This window comes from Stenella coeruleoalba (genome assembly GCF_951394435.1).
Source record: "Stenella coeruleoalba genome assembly, chromosome: 9".
Classification (NCBI taxonomy): domain Eukaryota; kingdom Metazoa; phylum Chordata; class Mammalia; order Artiodactyla; family Delphinidae; genus Stenella; species Stenella coeruleoalba.
Genome location: NC_137155.1, coordinates 57,781,304 through 57,808,371, shown reverse-complemented (window position 1 = coordinate 57,808,371; position 27,068 = coordinate 57,781,304). Strand labels below are relative to the sequence as shown.

At 41.5% G+C, this 27,068-nt stretch overlaps 2 protein-coding genes across 6 annotated transcripts in view; one reads left to right on the top strand and one right to left on the bottom strand.

Annotated features, from left to right (window-relative positions):
* CREB5 (cAMP responsive element binding protein 5) overlaps positions 1 to 735 on the bottom strand; it is a 431,741-nt gene extending 431,006 nt beyond the window's left edge. Inside the window, exon 1 of one of the 2 annotated variants that reach the window (XM_079931993.1) lies at positions 684 to 735. The gene's annotated coding sequence lies outside the window, so the exon portion shown is untranslated. Of the gene's footprint in view, positions 1 to 25; positions 191 to 683 lie in introns of those variants that run through there. The other variant, XM_079931994.1, reaches the window with a different exon arrangement.
* A 170-nt stretch (positions 736 to 905) lies between these two features.
* Positions 906 to 27,068, top strand: part of JAZF1 (JAZF zinc finger 1) — a 520,205-nt gene continuing 494,042 nt past the window's right edge. For 3 of the 4 annotated variants that reach the window (XR_013829868.1, XR_013829869.1, XM_079932140.1), the window contains exons 1-3: positions 906 to 1,144; positions 17,553 to 17,665; positions 22,930 to 23,005. The gene's annotated coding sequence lies outside the window, so the exon portion shown is untranslated. Of the gene's footprint in view, positions 1,145 to 17,552; positions 17,666 to 22,929; positions 23,006 to 24,170; positions 24,933 to 27,068 lie in introns of those variants that run through there. The other variant, XR_013829870.1, reaches the window with a different exon arrangement.

The following is a 27,068-nucleotide window of genomic DNA, read 5'->3' as shown; positions in this document are numbered from 1 at the left end:
TTTCTCACCATTAATATGCACGCACCTAACATAGCTCTGAGTGTATCCCATGTCTGTATCCAGTGGCAGGCTCACAGGTTGGAGCTTGGATTCATTCTGTACAGTCTGCGCCTCGTTCTGCCTTCACCTCCACACCACTCACTCCACGACGCTCCACACGGCTCCCTGCTGCATCGACCTTAAGCATAAATCCTTCTGCTTCATTTTCAAGGCCTAATTACCCAGCCTTGCTCCCCACACCTCTTCACATTCCTTCCCTCTTTCAGACAGCCAGGCAATTTCCACGGATTCATAAAATTTAGTTTTCTCTCTTCTTGGTAACTCAGGAGGAAAGAACAAAGCTGAATAAAACACTGACCCCTTTCTTTGACAAGTATATTGCTTAATGGGGATAGGTTGTGGGGAGACAGACAAGTAAGCTAATCAGCGTTTTAGGTGCTATTACACATGAGTGCTGTGAGCGCACCAACAGGGGCTGAGAGATTCTTCAGGTGAGGGCAGGGCAGGAAAGGCTTTGGAGAGCAGGAGATGATAGAATAACGAGTTGTCATTTTGAGAACTGTCTTCCAGAACATTATGCGATGAACAGTAGACTATTAATGTTCATGCAAATAATGTAATAATGTTACTGACACTTTCAAGTCAGACTCCATAAGGGTCCTCCTGCCTGGTGTAGCGCTTACCTGTAGAACGAGACCTAGTTCAGTTCCGAAGCAAAGCAAAGTTTTATTCTTTGATCAGAGAATGGAGAGATGAGAGCTCACACTCTAGAACACATACCCTCCTCTCCCCAGCAGGCTGTGGGTGGGGCTGCTTCTTAGGGTTCTCCTTCCGGGGGAGGAGGGTGAAGTTCTCGCGAGACTGACAGGCTGGGAGCAGCGTCTCCCAGCCGCCGCCATCTTGAACTGCAGTGGTGTGCTCGGCCCTTCTGCACCCGGTCACGGAGCTGAGGGGTAAGGCCCGGCGTTTTCATGCCGGGAGCTGTGGTGTGAAGGGCCGTTGATGCAGGGCCTCTGCATGCGGCACCTTGTGAGCAAGTGAAACTAGACCAAGCACGCAAGAAGAGGTTAAGACCTTATCACCTGGATTCCATCTTATTTTTCCTGGGGTCCTCGGTGGACTTTTTGCCTGTGACTAATAAGAGGTAAGCAAAATTTAACCATTACCAACTTCCTCCCTGGGAGAAAATATCCACCTCAATACAGTTCTGTTTTGTACTTAGGAGTAATTATTATCTAATAATAGGTTATAGGTGGGTTAAGAAAAAGTCAAATTTTTATTAGGAATTGACCAGTCAGCAAACCCATATAGCTCATTCTGCTGTGGTATATATGGTTTTCTTCAACCACAAGTAGAGGTAGTTTTGTATGGCCCTCAACGAGGCAGAGATACAGCATGGATTTGAAAACAAACTTTTTGTTCTGTTTGTTTCTGCCAAGAATCTATACTAACCCTATGGGAAATCAAAATCTGAAACCAATGGGATGTTTTGAGGGGCTCTGGGAAAAATATTCCACTTCCCAACCATCTGATGGTGTTTCTTAAATTCCACCATTGATTTCCTCACCTTTAAAATGGGGTAATAGGAGCACCTCTTCTGAGGATTAAATGAGCACAAAAAGGAGAGCAAACTGCCTGTTCTGAGGAAGGCACTCAATATGTGTGGGTTCCCTTCCCTTTCCTCTTGAGGGCTAAAGGATGTTCAAATACTGTTAAATTGCATCTCACTCTGAAAACTCTAAGACGTGAAGGAGTTCTAAGCCGTGTACACCCTAATCTCGATTAGCACATTCCTCTCTTCCATCTGTTTGATAAATGGAAATGAATTTCAAAAGGGTAAAGAGAGGCCAAGATTCTAGGTCGAGGAGAAAGAAGGAGGCCATGGGGAAAAAAGGAAGTTTCTAGAACCGGGATCAGAAAAGGCTCTACAGACAAATGTTCTGCTCCATGGTTTTGCTAAGGCCTCATTCTAAAACTCTAGCTAAAGACAAAACTGATTTCCTGGCGGGTGCACAGGAGGCTTATTGAATAACCACCACTTACTAGTGCTGGGCATTTTCACAAATATTATCTCAATCCTCAGAACAACCCCATGAGGTAGGTTTCATCGTTCCCTGGTTTTATCGGAGGTAACTGAGATTCAAAGAAATTATGGGAGTCAAGGTCACACTGCCAGAAAGAAGATCCAAAAAACGGGTACAGTTCCTCCAATGCCAGCCCCTGCTAAGACAAGTGGCTCTGCAGCTGCAGACAGTGCAGCTTCGGGCCAAAGTTTCTTCCAAACACTCCATGCTTCCACCCCCCACCCCAAGGCGTGATACCAAAGATCTTCCACTAATTTCCAACTGCCTGCTGATGTTTACGTTCTGTTTCCTCAAAGTGCCAGAAGTGACCGAAATTTGCGTTTTAACCTGCAGGGTGGTATTCTTCCTTGGTTCCTTTGTAGCAGCCTAGCACCATCACAAGTAGACCATGTACCAGCCATCCTGGCTCGATAGCGTTCATGGTTCGTTCTGCGGGCCAGCTCGCTGGCTGAGAGGGAATAGAGCACTCAAAGCTTTCTGCGTAGCTTATGTGCCAGCTTCTGAGGCTTTAGAGAGCTTTAATTGGCCTCAGACCAGACGTTCTCAGGGTCAGTGGCACTTCACAGGGGAATCTTATTTCCAGGAGAAAGGAGAGCCTAGAGTAATGGTTTTCAAACCTTAGTATGCATCAAACTCACCTGGAGGGCTTGTTAAAACACAGATTCCTGCGCTGGTCCTCCACAGTTTCTGATTGAGTAGATTGGAGCATTAGAGTAGATTGGAGGTAGCTGGGTTGGGGGAGTGGAGTGAAAATTTGCATTTTAACGAGTTCCAGGTGATGCTGATGCTGCTGGTCTGGACTCCACTTTCAGAACTATTTGCAAAGCTCAGTGTCTTGACATTGGCTACACATTAGAATCTCCTGTAGAGCTTTAAAAAATCCTGACACACATCCACACCCAAGCCAGCAATCCAGATTTCTGGGGATGTGATCTGGACACCAGGATTTTAAAACTTCCAGGTGATTCCAGTTTGGGAACCATTGCCCCGGGATCTCTGAGAGCCAAGCCTTGTCCTTATTGATAACCCCTAAGGCTTGAGCAGAGGAAGCATCCTGACATCTGCTTTTTCTAACAAAAGAGAAAATGTTTATGATTCTTAGTGGGAAAGCGTTTGGCTGTTCTAGAGTTTAAAACAAAATAAACTGTGGATATCTCAAAGACAATAGCTTCCAGAACCTTAAAGAACGTTAAGAGTCAACAGAAAACAAAATGTAATAAACAAATTACATTGCTTTGGGGGAGCAGATGGCTTAAATTGGTGGATAGAACATATCAGAGGGGTAGATTGTGTCTTTATCCAGACCCCTGGCAGCACGTAACTTTGTCGTTTAAGTTCATGCATCATTATTCATTATCACCTTTTATTACTGTGGCTCAGCTTACTTAGAAGCCTGTTATTTCTCATGTAAAATTTCTCATGTAAAATCCAATGTAAAATTTTTTTTTTTTTTTCTTTTGAGGTACGCGGGCCTCTCACTGTTGTGGCCTCTCCCGTTGCGGAGCACAGGCTCCAGACGCGCAGGCTCAGTGGCCACGGCCCATGGGCCTAGCTGCTCCGCAGCATGTGGAATCTTCCTGGACCGGGGCACGAACCCGTGTCCCCCGCATTGGCAGGTGGACTCTCAACCACTGCGCCACCGGGAAGCCCCAATGTAAATTTAATTTTCAACCAAGCCTTTGTTAAGACAATTGTTCCAATTTTCAGAAAGATGTTAGAGAATGGGGGATGTAGATTCCAAAAACTACAGCCCTGTGGGTTTGATGTCAACCCTCTAGCAAAATTCTGGAACAGACTATTTAAAAGCTCGTGAGAAGTGATTGCTGGGAGACAGTATAGGTTTCCAAAATCAGTCTTTCACCAAACCAGTCACATTTCCCTTTTTGACAGGCTTACAGGTCATGGAGATCAGGGGAATATCATGGAAAAAAATATATCTTAATTTCAAGAAAGAATTTGACATCCTGTGGGCAAGAATGACATGAATGACAGTACAATTGAGTAGATTTGTAGCTGGTTGAACAACTTTACCCAAGGAATGTCATCTGCTTGATGAACCACTGCCTACCCGAAGGGGAGTCACAATGACAGACTCCCAAGTGCTATCTATGGTTTATCCAGTCCAAAATTTCAATTAATGATGGATGAAGACACAAAGACATGCTTATCAAAACTGCAGGTGTGACAGAGCTGGGAGATAAGCCTAATTCATTAAATGTCAGATGAACCAAGAGAGGCAAAATGTCTCAACAAACTAAAAGAACAGGCTGACATGAATAAGAATAAACTTAATAGGGATAAATGTAAAATCATCCATTAAAAATATAAAATGCAAAAGTATGGTAGTATGGCAGATTGAGATTAAAAATAGTTTTGTGAGAAGACATCCCAGGACTTAAAGTAACTATAGCCCTAATACCATCTAGTAGGTCTCAGATCTCTTTGAAAATCTATGAAAATGTGGACAAAAAAATGTTGCTTGCCATTTCAGTAAACAGGGTATGTTGCCCACCATCAGGCCATCAACCACTTCAGCTGCCCCCCAGATGGTGCACCGTGAGGGGAATTCAGAATGGAGAAAAACAGGATACTGGCCCTAGACAGTTAAGATGCACATCAAAGGAATAATTTAATGAGCCCAGACTCTTGCATCTTTCCATACGTAGAAAAGTACTAAAATCATTAACTTTAGATGTCTGTTTTTTTGGATTAGCAGTAATCTTTTGATGTTCAACTACATGTCTGTTTTCAGGAGAAACTCCTCTATATCCTGACTCCTCCTTACCTCTTTGGAGCAGTTCCTCAGAGCTATCTGAGAGGCTGTTTCCTAGGCTATAGTCTTCAGTAAGTTCCCTGGATAAAACATAACTTGCAACTTTTAGGTTGTGCAGTTTTTGGGTTTTGTTTTCTTGTTTTCAGTTGACAAAAGCTAAAGACTATCTCATAGACAAATGTCCATAGTCATAAAATTTGGTTTACAATTTCAGCTGGAGTTTGTCGGTGACCAGCAGGGGTCACAGACTAGGAGTTAAGAATCCTTGGATAGTATAATTGGGCCACATAAAAACTACAGCAAGCTATGTGCTTTAACAGAAGTGTAATATCAATACAGTGGAGATAATAGCCCCACAGGGCTTGCTACATCCTACTTATAGTCTTCAGTTTACAGTATTCAGCTGAATGTAGAGACTGAAAAACTGGAATGTATCAATATAAATGGTGAAAGGTCTAGAAATTATGTTAAAGAGCACTGGAGGAACCTATGACATATCCTCTTTTTAAAAATTAGAGGGAACACAATAGCAGTCTTCCAAAATCTGAAGGCTGCCTTTTGTAAGAGGCTGCAGACTTAGAATACTCTATAGCAGTGCTATCCAGGAGAAATAGAATGCTAGTCACATACGTAATTTAAAATTTTCTAGTCGCCACATTTTAAAGTAAAAAGAAACAGGTGAAATTAATTTTAATAATATATTGCATTTAACCCAATATACTAAAAACAGTGTCATTTCGACACATGATCAGCGTAAAACTTTTTCATATTGAGTTTTTGAAATCTGATGTGTATTATACATTTACAGCACATTTCAATTAGCCTGAGCCACACTTCAACATGGCTACCATATTGGACAGCACAGCTCTTTAGCTTCCCAGGGCAGAAGAGAGTGAATTAAGAGATGTTAGAGAGGAAGAACTTTCTAATAGAACTGCCCCCAAAATGGAACAAGTCCCCTTATAGAATGGTGAGGTCTCTGTCATTGGATATGTTCTAATTGAGACTAGGTGACCACCTGTCAACGGTTATTTAGGCATTTCTGCATAGGGTGGGGGCTGGGATGGATAATCCTGAAGTTCATTCTCATTCTGAAGCTATAATTCTATGACTGTCCGTTTTGGGAATTGAGGTTATATGAACCACCAATTCATGATATTCTGGGACAAGTGGGCAGCCAGCCTTTCCTAAGAAGATCTTGCCAATCTAGTTATGCAAATACATGCCAGGTCACGGCCACAGAACTAATTTGCCTCTGCCTGTTCTGTTGTGGAGCTGCAGCCTGAGTTATCCATGAAGACAGTGCATATGCTTGGCTCAGGCTCTGACATGCAGCTGAAGAGAGACTTAGCACATCACTGAACTAAGCTCAGTCTGGAAATAACCCACTCAAAACATGTGTCTAACATACTCACTTAATTTTTGCACTCATCCAGCCAGCTCACCTTTAGTTCCAGTTCTGCATTAAGCTCATTAACAGAAAATCAAGTGTTTGGCTGTGTTAAGAACATAAAGGTACTTCTCTGGAAAGAATCCCAAGGTGCTATTCAAAAAAGAAAGCAATCCACAAAGAAAGGCCATTTGCTTGTGTTTATAACCAGTCACAGTCCCAGCCCTCAAGGTCTGCAACAGCAGATGATTGGCACTCTGAACCAAATTGGATAAGCAACCAACGTTTGAGGAGCCTGCCCTAGGGTTTTTCTAATCCACATACAGCTGCAGTCTGGAGAAGCTGGAAGAGGCATGGGGGGAGAGGATGAGCCCTGGAGGCCAGCTACCTGAATTCAAGCCCCACTCATGCCTCTTACTAGCTATGTGATCTTGGACAAGTAACCAGTGGTAACTTTGGTAACCTTGAATTCACCCTTTTTACCTGAGGTACTGATCTGTCCCTGCCAATTATTTTAGTGTTTATAAAATTTAAGTTATACATAGAGTAAAAAACAACTGTTTGGTAGAGTTTGGTTCACTGATGACACTTTATAAACATTGGGGACACTTTTTTTAAGTGCTTTTATTTTTTCTGAATATATTAATATGTATATGCATGTGATATACATTCATTACAGAAAACTTGGAAAATATATAAAACTATTTAGAAGAAATTTTAAATGACCCATTGTCTTAACCACCCAGAGCAAACCACTTTTTAACACTTGGTCACTTCTGTGCATTTTTGATATAATGGGCATCATTTTTAAAAAACATCACTTCTAACATGCTAAGTTCCAAGATGAAAAGAGTAACTTTCCTATTGAAATCTCTGAAGTCATGTCTTTTTTCCTACTATCCTGAATGTCATAGGAGGGACATACCCCTACTATCATGATGTCATATTCAGAAGGGACATCATGAGTCTGGATTGACTCCATGAGAGAAAATAGGAATGAAGTCCTAGGATAGAACTTAGTAGCAGATAAAAGACTAGTAGAGTCCCAATCCTGCATTTAACAAGTAGAGAAGCTGGAGCCCAGAGAACAGTGACTCCTATGACCAACAATTCAGCAGGACTTAGAGTTGGTGTATCTTTACCCCACATAAGTACCCTCCCACCTCACCACACTGCATACAGCATGATGCAACCTTACACATTCTAGCTAATTTGCAGCCCACTTTCTGCTAGGCATCTCTCTATTTTAAGATCAAAATTAAATGCTTAAATATAATTTTTAAAATAGTTGCATGGTACTCGGTTTGATAATGGGAAAGTCAGTTATTCCACAAAGGGCACTTTATGAGGCTGTCTTTCCAAAGAAAAAGCTCAAGAGAATTCTCTTAGCCATGTGCAAAATATCCACTTAATCAACGTGAACACTCATATTACTAGGCAGTTAAAATTATTTATTCAAAGAGCTTTATAGTCATGCCTTAATACCAATCTATAATAAACAGGAGAGATAAGAGCAATAATACTTACTAGCATCCTAGTTAAATATAAGCACCATAAATAATATTTGCACCTTTAAGCAATTCATATATCCTTCCCAAATAATAAGATTGTAATGCGGAACTTTTGCTTTTCAATGGGATAAAATATATTGCTGAGCTTTATTTTGTTTTTTGCAAGGGTAATACTCAGGGAGGGACTTTTTCTGGTCTATTTGGACCATTTGTATCCTTGAGAAAGAAATAACTTTATTATTTTTTTAATATTTATTTATTTGGCTATGCCGGGTCTTAGTCGCGCCACGTGGGATCTTCATTGCGGCATGTGGGATCTTTAGTTGAGGCATGCAAACTCTTAGTTGCGGCATGTGGGATCTAGTTCCCTGACCAGGGATCAAACCCGGGCCGCCTGCATTGGGAGTGTGGAGTCTTAGCCACACCACCGAGGAAGTCCCAAGAAAGAAATAACTTTAAAATTACAAGGATACCTCCATTATTACTTAGCTGTTCCTTACTAGATGCAGGAAAGTTACCCTCCAGTCCCTAGTTCCCATACTTTTATATTACCTGCTGTGTTGTTTTATAATTTATTTGTTGTTTATTAGTAGTGTATATATCTGCCTGTCTCATTAAATCGTTTATCTGTCTTTCTTGAGGGCAGAATTTGCTGTGAGGATTAACTAACTGTATATGTAAGGCGCTTAGCACAGCTCCTGGCACAGAGCAGGCATGACCTGATACTACCCGTTGTTATCATCTTTATTACTGACTTTAAATGCTCACCACTGCCCAGAACAGAGTGTGGCACACTCAGAAATAGATGGAAATGTGGGTCCTTGGAATATCTGGTGTCTTAACCATCTAAGTATTGAGCCATTAAAATTGTACAGTCTCAGAGGAAGAGTCTTCCTACCTGTGTAAGCAGATTTTAATTAGAAACGGTGTATACCAGACCAAGTCTTATGCACTGAGTTTGTAAAGATGGCCTGCCCTCAGAGAGCTCATCAGCAAATACTGGAGGAACACTTGAGTACTGTCTTAGGACCAGAGTAAGGAGAGAAGTGCAGAAGCAGAAAAAGGGGACTTACAACTCTAGAGGACCAGAAAAGGTACTTCAAATAGCAGCCTTTGTCCTGAATGTTGAAGATGGTGTCTGGAAAGGGTGTTCCAAGTCCCAGAGGACAAGTAATAATAGTAAACCTTTTATTTTCATTAATGAAAATAGGAAAACAAGGCTATTTCCATGTCTGTCACCTGGAGAGGGTGGGCACAGAGGTCATATTACTGGCACCGTGCTGCCTGCAGGCGGCGCTGAGGAGGGTGCGGTCCACAGAGATGGAGGGACCTGTACCAGCTTCCCTCCTGGTCTCTGAGCATTCCTTGGTTCTGCTTGAATGTTTTGCTTCTGCCAGCTCCCTCTGCCTCTTCTGGTTTCCTCATTTATCACTGTCTGCCACTTTCTTAACCTTTCTGCTCCTGCTTTCCTTTGCTCATCTTTTCTGTCTCCTGTCATTTATTTTTTACTTCTTGGCTTTATCCCAATCCCTTTCAAGTGCTTCCTTCCTCTTCTCTAGAAAATAATTCATTCCCAGACGTCTAAGTTACCTTCAAGTTGTGGGTGCCTCTAACTTTGGGGTTCCCAATTTCATGACTGCTTCCTATGCAAAATGTCTCTCCTTGCCACCAAGAAAGGTGTTCATTTTTCTGATTTCTGGGTTTGGCAATGTTTGAGGTGCCAAAGTGCAATCTTTGAATAATTAAAGCCTTATGTAGGCAGCTCTGGGGGGCTTTTTATGACTAATAAATCCTATGAAATGCTGTTAATTTAACTCCCTAAATAGTTCTCAGAAGTCACTGGAGCTATAGTGTGTATATATATTTTATCATTTACAAAGTACTTCTACCTTACTCTGCTTTTATTTAAGTATGAGAAATATATTTTCCACAAAAATAATTCTTTAAAACACAATGCAGGGCTTCCCTGGTGGCGCATTGGTTGAGAGTCCGCCTGCCGATGCAGGGGACATGGGTTCGTGCCCCAGTCCGGAAAGATCCCACATGCCGTGGAGTGGCTGGGCCCGTGAGCCATGGCTGCTGAGCCTGCGGCGTCTGTAGCCTGTGCTCCACAACGGGAGAGGCCACAACAGTGAGAGGCCCACGTACCGCAGAAAAAACAACAACAACAACAAAAAACAATGCATAAGACTCTAACACATTTCCCCTATTTCTATATATTTAAAGAAGCTCACATTTGTGCAGTATCTTAATTCCTTCACTTCTAATTCCTGAACTAACCAGAATGTCACTTTTATACCTCAAACACCTCACCTTTATGATGTGTTTTATAATTACCAAGCTCTTTCACATACAAGATTTCATTTACTTCTTTCAACTCTGTATTATTTTTCTCATTTTACAGTTGACAAAGGTGAGGTAGAGAGACGTTGAGTATTTCTCCCCAGGCCTCACAGCCTAGCTGTGAGTATCAGTGGCCTCTTGAATGCAGGATTGCCGAGGCTCAGACTAGGGCACATCCTGCCACTACTTAAATGCCATTAGAAGATAGAAAGGCCTTTACTTTTAAACTCTAGGGCTTTGTCCCCTATTCCTTTAATGAAAAATGTAATGACTTCTCCTTTCCATTCTTTCTTCTTCTAAAGATAGGTGTCTCCTCCAATCATCATTAGACTAATGCAAAGGCATCGTGATAATTCTCACTTCTAAATAAGGCTCTTACTATGAGCAAGTAAATATAACTAATGGACTTGGCATTACCAGAAAAAAATTAGCTGCCAGGGTTATAAACCCCATAAATGTCTTCTCGTAGAACAAAAGGTGGTGACCACTGTCCTAGTCAGATTCCATAGAAGCAGAGCTTGAGATGGGGATTCATGACATGTTACTTACTGAGGCATTGCTCCCAGGAAAAACTGATAGGGCATGAAGGGATCAGGATGGGAGATACAAGTTTGGGAGCTTCAGTTTATTGACAGTATTTGAAGCACTGGGACTAAGATCACCTAGAGAAGACATGGCCTAAACAGGGAACCGAGGGAGCCCAGGAATGATGCCCAGGGCCCTCAACATCTAGAGGTAAGCAAAGGAGGAACAACCAGCCAAGGGACGGAGAAGGAAAGGCTATTGATTTAGGAGGAAAACCAGAGGCCTTCAGAGTATGCAAAGATTTAAGGGTAATACAAGCATAGACAGTGCTAAGGAAAGTGATTTCCAGATCCTCGACTTCGTATTCACTCTCTCCAGAAACTTACCTGCCTGAGAATGTGCCTACTGAAACTAAGAGCTTCTCCAGCTCATTTCCTTTCACAATCACTTGTCTCCCACTTTCTTCTCTCCCAGATCTTACTACAGAGCAGTACCCAACAGTGTAAAACTGTCCCGGGCACAAAAAAGAAACAATACTGGTGTCAGTTTGATGAAGTTCATGACTGTAATATCTAGCTGACAAAGCCTTGTGATATACCCAGAGTGGTGGTGGTTTCTAGTGCTTAGTTGAGTTTATCCTTAGCAAAAAGTCTTAACTGACAAAATAACTTCTCCCCCAGTATCAGAAATTATAAAATCTTTGTCTATAACCAAACCCTTCAAATAAATTTAAAACTCTATACACACATGGTTTCATTTATTCAAACAACCAACTGCAATAATTACTATTACTTTTCCCACTTTAGAGGTGAGAAGACTGAGCCTCAGAGGTCTTGAACTTCTAACTGGCTTCATCAGAGACTTAATGATTTTATTTTCTTTAAAAATTTGAGCACAGGGAACCATACTCAAAATCTTGTAATTATAAGGAAACAGAATATATATATATATATATATATATATATATATATATATATATATATATATATAGTGTTTTCTACCCTTAGAAAAGAAAAGCTGCTTAAATTTCTCACACACTTGAATTTCTAATGAGAAAAGATATACATGTACAATATTTTTCGTAAACTTAAAAATGCTCAATCCTCAGATTGGCTCAAATAAAATTTTCCATTTCTTTCTTTTTAAAAAAGTGCTTGACAAATTTTAAACCCACTGAACAAATATGATTTGCTATTAAGCTGTTATTTCTAAAGAGAAAGTGAAACTCATTGGATTTTTTTTCCACCAGAAGTCACACTTCTAGTCCAGAGAAACAACCTAAAAACAACAGTTAATGAATGTGTTAATTGTTCTTCCTTGTGCTTATCACTAGCCAGTGTCATTGTTTGGCTAGGCTGTTCCCAAATGGACACAAAATGTAGGTTTCTATTCTATACAGATATTAAAATAGGTTCTGGCAAACACAAAAGATAAAGTGGAAAAAAAGGATAGATTCAAATGTGTATTTTACAATAAGTGTACCATGTACTTCTGAGAATTTGCTTAAATCAATAGCTTAAGTCATATTGTTGCCCAAATCTATTAGCCAAATGTAAAGGATTCATCACAGGACAGAGTTAATACACTTTGCTAATTTATGTTTATTGATAAGGACTTGGCTGGAGGAGGAAGATTCAGCTTTTACTTCGATAAAGAATGTGAGCTCTAGAACTTAGAACTGAATATTGCTGCAGTGCTACTGGGAAAAATACAGTTAGAAGCTCTTCCCTGTTTGTTACCATCTAGGCTACAAACCCACGCCCCCATCCTTATCTCCTCTACCAACAGACACAATACATATAGTCCTATGGTTCTATTCATTGGGTCATTGATGGATAAGTGATCAGCCAAGAGTTTCAATTGCCACAGACAGAAACAGCTCTGGAAATGTTTTGGAAGGCTATGGCAACCCTAGTGTGTCCACCAGAGGCTGGAGAACAGTCACTGGAAGAGACAGGAACCAAGGGGCTCTGTGGAATGGGGAAGCAGACATACTTGTAGCAGCAGGAACCCCAAGGCCAGCATGCTGCTACATGTTTTCATTACTTCTTAAGCTCTGGAGTCAACCTCCTGGAAGAGATTGGTTGATTGGCCAAGATCAGGTCACATGACCTCTCCCCAGCTATGCAGGGACAGGGAGAGGAAGAACATGGCCCCTGTCACATCCTTAGAAGTGTCTAGATTTATGTTCCCACCAAGAGCTCACATAATTGGGGAAAAGAAATTCTCAGAAAGGAAACTGGTACGCTCTTGAAGAGGGGCAATGAATACTAGGCAGCCACAACGATACGTATATTTACTAATGTAAGTTTAGGAAGGATTAATAATTAAGGGTTGCAAACAAGTAGAAAGGATTCTGGGGCGAGCAGCTACAGGAACATTGAGCACAGAAGAGCTTCCATGAGCACTTAACACATGCTAGGCGCTCAGATTTAGTTGTGTTACTTTATTCAACCTGCGTGACAACTCTGTGCAATAAGTACTCTATTATTTCTGTCTTACCTTGAGATGAAATAAAAACTGAGGTTTATAAAGATAAAGCAGGGTTTTTTTAATGTGGGCACTATTGACATTGGAGCCAGATAATTCTTTTTTATGGGAGGCTGTCCTGTACACTGTAGGATGTCCAGTGGCAACCCTGGCCTCTACACACTAGATGCTGTAGCACCCCACCTCCCAGTTGTGACAACCAAAAATGTCTCCAGACATTGCTAAATATCCCTGGGGCAGCACAAAATTGCCCCCAGTTGAGAACCACTGAGATAAAGTCATTTTCCCAAGTCACACCACATAAGGATTGCTCCCAGACCTGTCTGAAACCAGAACCTAAACTGCCAACCATGTTCTTGACACATATTAGTTTACAGAGCATTTGCACACAGATTATTTCACTAGTGTCTGATAACATTCCTGTAGGGGAGGTGAGGCAAATTTGGTTGTCTTTCTGTTTCCTTTAGGAAAATGAAACTTCATCGAGTTTGTGACTTGCCTGAGAGCTCTCAGTTCTCAATTTGTCAAGCCATCACTCAAAAACCTTTTTGGTTTGGTTTTTAGTTTGTTTTGTTTGCTTCTAACCCAGTATTTTTTCCATTCTACCACAGTTTTACTAAACAATAGCATTAATATTAGGAATAAGTTCCTTAATCAAAATGTTAAGGAGAAATATAAATTCTCCTTGAATGATTAAGTTTTACTATTTTGGAGCAAGTAAAAAGTCAAAGAGTGAAGGAAGGAAAGAAAGGAAGGAGGGAGGGAGAGAAGAAAGAAGGGAAAATGAATTCATCTGGCTGCCCCGAGGTTTTATCCTCACTCTCACCAAAAACAGACTCTCAATATACATCACAAATCACTTTGTACCCCAGGAAAATGAAGGGGGAAGAGCCCTTTGTGTTTCATCACAGGGTGGCCCCATACTCCCTCTAACATGCTGAGACATTGTTCTATTTCTGACTCAGAGGGAGGACTGACTCACAAATACCACTTACCGCTTAACATTTCATTGAAGGTCTCATGGCCAAGACTAGGTCAAATTCAAGGCAGCTTGGAGTAGGAGATCAGATGAGTTCATAGCCCAAGGCGGGATGGCTACAGATGTTTGGTAAGGAAAGACTTTGACAGCTGGGATCTTCGTGACTTAAAAGCAAAACAAATCTCCTGGCTAATTGGGAACCAAGACAATGCCTAAAAAGAAAACAACAGGCCTTGGTTAACCACTAGAACTCCCAGGCCTTGTCCCATCTGCTAGGAAGTGGTGACCAGCAATGATATCCAAGAACCACTAAGGATCCTGCTGTTTGCCGTGCATCATCATCGGCCTCCCCAGCTGCTAGAGGCCATGTCAAGTCCTGGAGACACAGCAGCTGGCCCAGCTTTGATGAAAGTGTGACTACTGGGGAATATGAGATGTGAGGGCTGTGTGAGCAAGAGCCCCAGGTTAAACCACTTGACCAGCTCTTCTTTTCTGCCCCCCTTGTGTCAAACCCAGTGTGGTATAGTAGACAGAGCCTGCGAAATCAGCAGACTGTATTCAAGCCCCAGCTTTGACTTTGTCTTTAATTTCTTTTGGTCTCAGTTTCTTCATCTGTAAAACTAGATGATTGTGCTTGTTTCCCAGGCTTGTTGTGAAGACCAAATGAAGGTCTGTTTGCAAGACACCTAGGGAAATGCATGCCATACAATAGATGCTCAGTAAAGGCTATCATCTCCTTTACTGTAGAACCCAACATGGGTTTCCTCCACATGGCCTTCTCCTCTGCTATCAGTGAGCACACGCTGAATGTGGTGATGTGAGTTTCAGTTCTGCTCCTCCACCCTGTTCAGCTCATCACTCCCCAAAATGCCCTCTCCTTTTACTTTAGGGATCTTTCCTTCTTTATATGAGCTAGAGCCACTTCTGAGAATTCTTCAGTGAAAGCTCTGACTTGGATAGAGTGGCACTAAATGCTCTTCCAAGCAATTGCTTCCACAGTGAACTCCTGGCACAATACCGTATTTACTTAGCTCTTGTCATACACAGAATAATTCTAATGCATACACTCCATGCCCTCAAAGTACATTACCTAACTGATATACACTCATGCACACAAAGTCATACATCTCTAAACCAGAGAGAGAAAAACTCAGCAGAAAAGGAAAAGAAGGTTTGGGGGTAATATTTTCTTCTTTATTATTTAATTGCTTAGATGAAAAAAGACCCATGGAGAAAAATGTTCCTTTAAAAAAATCCAGGTTAACAGAATTCTTAACCAAAGGCTGCAAACAGCAAAATCCTAAAAAATTCATACAAATATCTAATTTATTATACCTCCCTTCATCTCCAGTATATTAGATAGGCAGTCTCAACGTCATTTTCTTCTAGTAAAGACTTGTGCACTCAAGAAAGATAAAAAACTCAGAAACCCATTCAAATTAAACTGTAAAAATCTTAAAGACATTGAAAGCTATTCCCAGAGGAAGTTGCTTTTTGATCAAGAATCTAGACTCATGCTGAAAAAGATGTGCTATGGAATTTGGGCATGGGCAAAGTAAGATTTGGGAGAAGGAACCAGCGGGGCAGCCTTCCTACTACCCCTCCCTGGGGAGTAAGAAAAATTCTTCCATTTAGGATTTGCTTCTTGGCCTACACCAAGTATCTCTGGTTTTAGTGAGGGATTTAGGGAAAGAAGAATGAGGAAAATGGGAATGGTCCAGGGCAGCAGGAGCTTTTATCTTATTACATACTACAAAACAGCTTTCTTCCTCAATAGGAACAAGTATGCAGAGCTTACCAGTAGTCCTCTCAGTATCCATGTTCACTTCTTTACGTTCATAACATTCTTTACCTCCAGGGATGGAGACGCATCATCAGCCCTTTTGCCGCTAGGTATGCCCATATGACTTAGCTCTGGCCAATGAGAGGTGTCATGTGGCAGCTTCCAGGAATCTAACCAAGAAACAGTGCAGGTGTGCCCTTGTCAAGTTTTCTCCATCCTGCTGCTGAAACACAGCACTCACTGTTGTGACCCTGGGGTGTGGGCCATCCAAGGTGAAACAGCGCAGTAGAGAGAGCCTGGCTCCCTGACCCACTGAGCATCATAGCTGCCCTGAACCATCTGCCTGTATTTTCACATGAGACGGAAAGGGATTTCTATCAGTCCAAGCTGTCATCTTGGGTTTTCTCTCACAGCTGAATGCAAGTCTAACTATGGATACAAGCCTACAGCAGATGAGTGTATCTTCTCAGGTTAACGAATGCCCGCAAACCTACTGATTGCCCCATAGGTTTATTTGTGTTCAAGTTCAGCTCATACTTAGTGGGCTAGCCTCAGTAAATAATCATCATGTTTATCACTTCTCTGTTAAATGCCAGAGTGCCAAACCATTGCCTAAAATGATGTCGTATCATAAAAAATTTATTTCTAAGTTGAGAGAGCCTTGCACACAAACCCATATAAGCATACACCTATGTGTGTTATAACATATACACACTTTTCATTGAGATAGAAGCTGTATAGGTGGAAAGCCTTCTTTCCAGCATGCCACATCTGGGGAAATTTCAAGAGCCAATTGCCTTTTTCACTTTGCCAGGGAGTAGAAAATGACTCATTGTATCCAAAGCAGGCCTAAGTGCCCCCTGATATATTTACCTATCTGCCTTCAATTAGAAAAGTGCAGTTATTTTCTATTTATTTATAGACGTCATTTTGGTTATGCTGGTGCTTTACTATATGTTGTTCACTTCCCTCGAACAGAGAGGCATGTTTACAAAGCCCTTACCCATAATTAGTGTCACTCAGTGGAACAAGGCGCCTCTGTTTTGTACCTGTCACAGCTGTCATGCTCTCTTCAGAACGAATTGCACTGATGGATGACTTGAGTCACCAGTTTCTTAAGAAAGTAGCATGAAAAGTGTTATTGCAGTGGGTCTGGTGCTCAGGGAAGCCATATCAGGTGTTATACTCTGTGACAGCCTGAGCTCAGAGAGAGCTTCCTCTATTACATTTCCAGTTAATTATTCCTGTACTTTTCAATAGCTCCATGTCATAAAAACATGGCATGCAGTCGATTCGGATTAGCCTTATCCTGTCAGGTGATGGCAGACCTCAGACGACACGTTAATCAGTGGAGCTGGCTCGGGTATTCTGTGTGTGTGACTACCGTCGGCCATGTTTAAGTTGTGGGGATGGGGGCGGGGACACGTCTTTTATGGGTATACATTTCATTAAGGTTCTAATAAAAGTGCCGTGTCTGTCTGAGAAAAATATAACGTGCCCCACTGCTCTGTTTAATTTTTCTTTCGGACACTTTTCTATTAACATAAATTGCTTAAAGGAAAAGCATGTTGGTAAGTAATATTCTTCTCCAAACATGAAGACTTATTAAAACTTCATGGTACTTTTTAAAAAATATCTTCATGATCCTCTCTACTATTGCTTTTGGTCCCTCAGGTCCAGTCACAGGCCAAATGGACTTCACTCCAATCCCATGCCAATCGTGGGCAGCAAGAAATGGAGCCACGGCTGCAGGAATTCACCAAGCCTTCTCCAGGCTGACCAAGCAGGTACTGCATTGCACATACGCATTTTTATTCCAAAGGGAGCAGAAGTTTTACAGAGCTCTGTCTTCCAGCCTGTTAGTGTAATAAGCACACTATAGAAACTTCCATCTCTTGCTTGAAGGATTCAAAAAGCGTATGCACAATCAAAATGAAATAGAGAATTGAAAATCACTTTCCTAGGAGTGCTTTTTGCTGTGGGTAACAGAAGAAGTCACAAACACTGGTCTAAACCATAGGCACATTTATTGCTTGCTGAACAAGGTAGCTAGGAAGAATTTGTGATGTCGTCAGGGTCCTAGGTCCCTTCCATTCTCCTTCTCCATGTGGGCATTCATCCTTAGTTGTATCTCTTCAGGGTCAAAAGACAGCTCCAGGCAAGAAGTTGAACTCTTCCAGAAGCCCATAGTCAAACTGGGTCACATGACCACCTCTAGATGAATGGCTAGTAAAGTATCTGGATTTTTCAGTCTCTGAAGTGGGATGTGGACAAAGGAGAAAGGAATTGGGAATGGCTGATAAGTGAACCAACAAAGTCAGTCACAGGGAGGCCCCAGATAATGCACAAGTAGGGCACTTGAATTAGCCAAGTAGTGGCCTTCCTCCTCCGCTTTATTTGGACTTGTAAACCCAGCCTTAATACTACAGGAATCTCCTCTCCACCCTGCAGTCAGAGAGATCTTGCTAAAATTTTATTCTGATCAAGTCCTTCCTCTGCTAAAAATTCTTAATCACTCACCACTGATCTCAGGTTATAGTTCAAACTCCTTAATGTGCTTAATAATGTCTTTAATGGTTCACTTCTTTTCCCCCTCTATAGCCTTATCTATCAACTATACCAGCCTGCCCTACCTTTAGACCTTTTTTTCCTAGAGACAGTTCATTTCTTTATCACTTAAGAAGTCATTTCTAGTTGGCATTTTTCGTAATTACAACTGAAAAAAATCTGAGGTAATACACTCCCTCTAAAGACTGTGAGAATGAAAAGAATGCATATGAAGAGCTCAGTGCAGGGCCTGGCCCAGAGAAGTCCGTGAAACATGATGTCAGTCATGATCGTCAGCCAAGAGACTCTTCTGGGTCAATGAGGAGAGACTGATCCCAGTGCAGCTCAGGCCAGTGCAGATAGTTGTAAAGGATAAATTCCTCAAAGGAAGGGACCTTGTCTAGGTAAGACTCACTAATTCCTATCATTATCCAAGCCAATGCCAAAGACTCTATAAGAATAATTAGAATGATTTCTGTGGCAGGCTCAGCAGCGCTGTGACTGTCAAATGATACCAGAATGTTAAGCTTCAAATCATGTCTATTTGTTTTTAAAAAATTTTTTTAAGGAAACTAAAATCAGACACTTGGAAACTGGCAATTATAACTAGTTGCATGTGGTTTCCATGAATGGCCCAGTTTTCTAAACTGTTTGATTTATTTGGGGAATGTTAATTTACATTTGTCCCTTTCACTCATCACTATCCCTTTATTACCAAACTTTATTGCTCTGGACTATAAATTCTTACATAGCATATGGACCACATAACTTTCTTGGATACCAAATTAACAAGGATTTTTTTCTAAATGGTAATTATAACAAAGTATGGTACATGCAGCTTAATTTTCAATTTAATGCTTGAAGGTGCATAGGAAATTTAGCTCCGTGGCTCAGAGATGGGGAAAGCTGCCATGTATATGCTCAATTCTAAAGAGTGGGTCTGGGAAACAGATGTTCGTAGGAGCAAAAGAGAGATGAGGATAATGAAAAAGTGTATATGAAATGATATCAATGATTAAAGGCCAGGATGTAGTTCATGCTCATTAATAGATGAGGAGAAAGGAATAGGAAAGGGTGATCTCAAAGTTATCAAAGAACATAAAAGATGCTCCATTCTCGGCTCAGGCAACCTGTCTTCTTCCTGGCTCCTTCACAGACATCTTTCTCCCTCCTTCATGCAGCCCAGTAGTGTGGACCTGCAACCACAGGTTGTGGTGTGTCCTAAATGCGAACTAATTCCTATGAGTGGGAAAGAGGACAGAGCACAGTGGGAAACCTAGTATTATTAACTGTGTAGTCCTAGGATTGTTATTCTAGGAGATATGTTTTATGAACATATTCACGAGAGTGGAAGCTATTCCAGAAAGTCATATGTTACTGCTCCCCCCCAGTCTCAAATGCTTTGAACAATCTCAGATGTTCCCACCTCTCCCTGCCACCCCGGCCACTTGTTCCAGTTAGCTCTTAATTTGTATGAGCAGAGATGTATGTAATCTACGTCTGGATTGAATTTATGAGTACCTTTGGAATGCACTTTACTTCTATCATTATATAAAGGTGTCTGATGGAAATTTAGGAAGAGTTCAAAAATCCATGGTACCTATTGGGACTCTTTATGTCATGTGTGTGTCTGTGTGTCATGACTGACACAAAGTCCAGTTCAAACTGACTCAAGCAAAAAAAGGGAATGTATTGGTCCCATGGTTGGAAAGTCCAGAGGTTATGCTAACTTCAGGTAAGGCTTGATCTAGAAGCTCCAACAGTATCAATGGCCAAGAGGCACATGAAAAAAAGCTTAATATTGCTAATTATCAGAGAAATGCAAATCAAAATCACAGTGAGATATCGCCTCACACCTGTCAAAATGGCTATCATGAAAAAGAGCACAAGTAACAAATGTTGGCAAGGATGTGGAGAAAAGGGAACCCTAGTACACTGTTGGTGGGACTGTATAATTCCATCCAGCCACTGTGGAAAACAGTATGGAGGTCCCTCAAAAAACTGAAAGAAGAACCACCATATGATCCAGCAATTCCACTGCTGGGTGTATATCCAGAGGAAACAAAAACACTAATTCGAAAAAATACATGCACCCCAGCGTTAAGAGCAGCAAGCACTATTTACGATAACCAAGATATAGAAGCAACCTAAGTGTCTATCAACAGACGAATGGATAAAGAAGATGTGTTCTATATAGATACATATATAAAATAGAATATTACTCAGCCATAAAAAAGAATTAAATTCTGCCATTTGCAACAACATAGATAGACCTAGAGGGTATTACTTAATGAAATAAGTCAAAGTAAGACAAATACTGTATGTTATCACTTACAGGTGGAATCTAAAAAATAAAACAAATGAACCTATATGACAAAACAGAAACAGACTCACAGATACAGAGGACAAACTAGTGGTTACCAGTAGAGAGAGGGAAGGAAGGAGGAACAAGATAGGAGTAGAGGATTAAAAGATACAAACTACTATGTATAAAATAAATAAGCAAGAAGAATATATTATACAGGGAAACATAGCCATTATTTTGTAATAACTTTAAATGGAATATAATCTATAAATATATTGAATCACTATGTTGTACACCTGAAATTAATATAATATTATAAGTCAACTATCCTTCAATTATAAAATAAGAAAAAAAACCCCAGAAAAACCCAGGAGACTACCCTGGTGGTTCAGTGGTTAAGACTGAGCTTCTACTGCAGGGGGCACAGGTTCAATCCCTGGTCAGAGAACTAAGATTCCACATGCCACAATGCGGTGTGGCCAAAAAATAACAATAAATTTTAAAAAAAGGTATCACAAAGGATTAGGCTTCTCTCCATTTCTCTGCTCTTCCTTCTGTAGTTTCCTCAGGCTCTCCACAGTGTCCTCTTCTCCCTGTGTCACCCCTGAAGCTGAGGGCTTTCCTTGGGATGACAAAAGGAATGTCTGTCTCCATTCTTACGTACTACACCATTCAATCTAGTGGATTCCATGGAAGAGAGAAAGGAATCTCTCTTTTCTAGAAATTCTAGCAAAGGTTTTCTCTCATCTCAATGTATATTACTGGATTAATGGTCTCTCCCTGAAGCAATACTGTAGCCAGAGGAAGCAGAGTGATTAGCTTAAGGCATGAAGTTTTAAGGGAGTTAAAATTCCACCCACACCACGTGGTAGAAATGGAGGAAGGGAGCTTTCTCAAAGGAAATTGGAAGGACTTTAAACAGGGAGGAGAAGCAAAGTGTGCTAAGCATCAAGCAGTAACACTATATCTACTCAGATAGCTTACCCTCAACAAATGGCCACTGTTCTCCATCTCAGAGATATCATGCAATGTAACCCTTTAGAGGGTGTCAGATAAGAAGACAATGAACTATCCTTAAAAAGATGTAGATATAGGTATTATATATGGATATGAACATGGATATAGATATATTTCCTTAGTATATTCCTTAGGTTAACCTTTGTGATTCTGAGGGACAAAAGTCAGCTCTTTGTCCTGCATCCCATCATTGGTGGTTGAATGCTGGTATCCATAAGGGAAATTCATGTCGTTAACTTTCCTCTCTAATTGCTTCTATATAACACCCAGTATATGATTTAAAAGGCCTTGACTAGAACCAACAGCAATAATTTCATTAAGTAATTCACCTGCAAATAAAATAAGAATTGACGATTTTTTGGTGGGCATCACAGCACCCTTTCCCCAGAGCTACCACACAGGAAACAAAATTCAGTTATTTCTCCAGCATTTGGCACAGTGTGTGTCATATAGTAGAATGTGAATAAATATTTGAACAGATATTTCTTTGATTGAATGAATGATTGAATAAGGTACAAATGCAGGTGTCAAAGTAAAAAGGGACTTGGTCACAATCCCATCATCTCCTGGTGCCCCTCCATCTCTGGAGCTATAGTCCCTGATGAAGCAGATGACCATTCACACTGACACAGCTTTAAAAAAAATTTAAGTCCCACTGGGCCAATTATGGGCCTACTTTCTCAGCTGGTTCATAGGGCATAAGGACTTGGAGCAAAAGCAAAATTATAAAAGTTCACACCTCTTATATCGGCCCTCTCTCCTAAAATCAGTGCCAAGGCTTACACCCATCTGTACCTTTTCCCACCACAAAAGGGCACTAGATTGACTAGGGATGGGGAGAATTTGGATCATAAAAATCTGTAAAACTCATTACATTTTAAGTGTGGTTCCAATATGTTGTTAATTTGGCTTGAAAATTAGGGAAAGCTAAGAATAAAAGACCATTCCATCTATCTTAAGTTTCTTCAGATAAAGGGTGAGGTAAGAGGCAAAAATTGGAAATATATATAAAAGAGTCCTAGGTACTCTTTTACATATATTTTCTTTTAACTTTACTTCTAAGGTTATAACCACTGTCAGAATACCCTGCTGAGAGCACTCACAGATTCAGAATTACAGAAAAATCAGACTGTTGCTCTCTGCCTAGCTGTCACTGATGTGCTGTGGACTGTCTTCACTTAGGGCAGTTCTTGCCACCCTGGAGCGTGGAATTGCGGAGCCAACAATAAACTGACAAGGTCCAGCGCAGTCGGAGTTGGTAAGTCTGCACCTGGCAACGTTTGTCTGTGGAATTCAGTTTCCTACGTTGCGTGTCTTACTCCAGCACTAATACCATCATTTAAGAAATGAGAACAAGAGCTAGGCCAAAGGCAGGGTTGGTTATGCCATAAATAACCTCATGTTCGAAGCAATTTATGCAGCTGCCTGGTGAGCCAGGCCCGAGAGGCTGGCACACACGGCCGCCGCGTGTATGGCCCAGTTGGGGAGTGTTCTGTGCATGGAATGTGGCTATTGGCACAATTTTGTTCTGTACCTGGACCAGCTTGAATTGCTGACTCATTGCCAGGAAACCTAGCAGACCTTTGGGAAACCATTAGGAAGAAGGCCATATATTTCATGTGTCTTGTGAATGGAAAGATGGATGCTGTCAGCAAGCCCTCTTTTACTGCCAGATTGGGCATAAGACGAGCATAATGGGGATTTAGATTATACAGAAAGAGCCTTTTCATAGACTTTATTTAGTAATAGCTAACAATTATAATAACTTCCAAGTATTGGGTATCCACTATGAGCCAGGTAGTATGCTGAGCATCTTAGATATATTATCTCTAATTCTCATCACCACCATGTAAGGTGAGTGCGTGAGTGAGTGAGTGAGTGTGTGTGTGTGTGAGTGTGTGTGTGTGATCATCTTATAAACAAGGAAGCTGATGTTCAGAGAAGTTAAATGGCTTGCTTAAGGCTAGGAATGTGCCCAGCGATGAGACGCAGACCTAGTTTTCTTTGGGCCCCCAAGCCCTATGTTTTTCTCCCTAAGTCACTCTGCGTCCTGCCACCTCTGGCTTCTGCCCGTGTGGAGTAAGAAGCCACACAAATAACTGGTGATCCTATGAGCACCAAACCTCTGGATTGACCAATGGGAGTGTTTGGATGAATTACACACAAATCTCAGCACATAGACATAGTCCGTGCCCAACCAAGGGCAGCATTTCATTGTTCTCACCTGGAAAGCATCTCTTCATACAACTTCCCTGGTCACAGCACCAAGTCCAAAATGAAATTTTCAAGCCAAGGGGACGTGGACAGTTTGGAACACAACAATCTCTCAAGGATACCAGTCCTCTCTAGCTCAGGACAGAGAGCTCCGGTAACAAATGGTTTGAATTACAGGGAATTTGAATGTGTTCTCTTTTCTTGGACAGAGCCGATGCAATTATGAAATAACCCCGTTTTGAAAGTGTGTTGTCCAGATGCCACTACAGCTGAATCTTTTCACGAACAGCAAACTCTTGACCATTTCTTGCATGTTCATACCCCCGCATGAGAAGTGGACATCCATAATCTGTGAAAGGATTCCAAAGTGAAATTGACACCATTGCACTGGAAATCTAGGCTATTGAAACCTAGACAATCCTGGTTGGGGAGGGGGCAGAGTTAATATTATTTAGAAAAAAAACAACAGCTGTTTAATGATACCTTAGGAATTAGAAAAATTTCATGATTTGCCAAGATGAGCCAAATGTTGTGACACATTAAACACTGACATTGAAACATGCTCTAATGTGAGTTCCCCACTGCTTACTCACTTCATTTTTTTAAAGGGGAAAGTTTTTTTGGTATAACAATTTTCTATTCTTGGACTCAATCTAAACAATTTTTCCCTCCTTCCTGCCTTCCAAGTGGTGTTAAATCGAAGACCACTTTGAGCTGTGCAGAAAAGGGATGAGTCTCTCTAAAAATAAATTAATTAATAAAAAAATCTCCTGCTCTGGTCTTGAAACACAAAATGGCTGGAACAACACAATGGAAATCTCACAATAAAAGAATATTAATTTAGGCCTAAGGAACAGAATTGCATCAATGCCTTGACAAATATTTCTTAAAATTAAAATTGCGTGTTTGTACGTGGTGACTGGATTTGACTATTTGAACATTTTTATGGCATTATAAGCCCCAGGGTCATGACGTACAAGATTTGCTAGAATGAACGGAGAAATGTCCCATAGATATCCACAGAGTCCTTTTATTTCCCCATCTCTGTCTTCCTCAGCTTCTCATAGCTGGGATCATCGAGCCCTTAACCTGTGTGAACTCCCACCATCGCCCTCCCCTCCTCCATCCCACCCCAGGGCCCAGAGCAACTGGGTTCAGAGAGAGGAAGTATGCAAATAGTAATGGACAATTCCTCCCATCTTTCATAACCCCTCCCTCACTCTAGCCTCCCCTCCCATCAGGCTCAATCCAGTGAGATTTAATATAATATTATGTCTTCCCTCTCATGTTGATCAAAGTTCTAATATCCCCATTCTATCATTCATGGCTACTGGACACTCTTGTCCCCCAGGCTGTAACTTACTGAGGTGGATATTCTGATGTGCTCCCCAGATCCTCTTTCAGGAAGGAAGGACTTATTCCTCCAGCTGCTGGGAGTACAGCCAGAAGATGGCCCTCAGCTGTTAGCCATTTCTGAGAATTGCTTCTGTTGAAGAAAAGTGTCTGGCCCAAAGCCACACCTCCTTCCAGTGGCAGCCGGCACCTAGTGACTGATCAATTTGGGAGTATAAGGGCCTGACCCCCTCGGGTCTCTCCGTCCAGCCCAGGGCAATGCTGAGTTCTCCCAAGTTTACCCATGATGTCAGTCAAGGCCTTTGCTGGGACAGCATCTCAGCTAACCTTTCTCTGTATTCAATTCTGATTTCCATCTCATCTTTCCACCGATGTTGATCCCAAAAGCATTCCCAAATATACCTCCTGTATGCTGATTTGAATCTCAGAATCTGCTTCCTGGGGAACTCACCCTGTGATACACATTCCTACAGAGCCCCCCGTCTGTATCTAAATCTTGAGTTGAACAAAGGCCCCACCTTAACCCACCCCTATCTCTGCAGTTTATAGGGCTGGGCTTCTGCTCGGGGCAGCATGCTGAGATGGTCTGTGTTCCACTGAAGGTCAAGCTGTACCACTGCTCCATGAGCCGCTGGTCAGTTGCTGGATCTGCATGGCACATCAGCAGTTCCCACCCTCCCAATAAGCACCTCCTTCACCTCCCCATTGGCCCCATGCTGAGCATCTGCCCAATTCAAGACAGGCTATTGCTATCACCTGCTCCCTTGAACCACCGTGTGTGCCTGTTTCACCTACTGGGCTGAGCCTCTGCAATTAACAGGGTACCTCCCAGCACCTCCCTTTACGAAGGGCCTGCCCTGCTCTAAAGGGTGAGTTGAGACCAGGCCTACCTCCTTCCAGCATCACTTGACCCGCATCACAACAAACCCTGTTATTCAAGTTACGTAGAGAGCTCAGTGTGATCTCAAAAGTGACAACTGAAACCCAGATATTGTTTTGTTCTTTCTGTAACCTGTGACTTTTAAGGCCTCACAAGCTTGGCAGGAGGTAGGACAGAGGGAGGGGTTGCAGATATACATGGGATGGTATTAACAGTAATAAGCGGCTCTTTTTTGGCACTTACAACTTTATAGAAGTTTGAAAATCAAGAAATCTTAAATTTTGTGATCTTGCCATTTAAACTCAGCACCTGCAATGCTGTATTATGAGGAACGTTGCAGATGCAAGCATTTGTTAGAGTTACTCAACACCTACAACTTGCCTTTCTTTTCCTAAGTATTCAATAATTCAGACTTTGCACTTCTACTTATATTACCACTAATTAGCCTGAATCAATGAGGTTTATATCCCAAATAGTTACTTTCTTAACCATTCCCAACTTATGACAAAAAGGGGCTTCTGTACCACTTTGGTCTTCCTACTCACCCCCTCCTGTCCTTTCACACTGTGGCTGGGCACCACAGCCATATCTAGAAATCAAATAGGACACAAGTATGGTGATAATAAGTGTGTGTGTGTGTATATATATATATATATATATATTTTTTTTTTTTTTTTTTTGAAGATGTTGGGGGTAGGAGTTTATTTATTTTTGCTGTGTTGGGTCTTCGTTTCTGTGCGAGGGCTTTCTCTAGTTGTGGCAAGCGGGGGCCACTCTTCATCGCGGTGCACGGGCCTCTCACTATCGCGGCCTCTCCCGTTGCGGAGCACCGTGGCATGTGGGATCCTCCCGGATCAGGGCTTGAACCATGTCC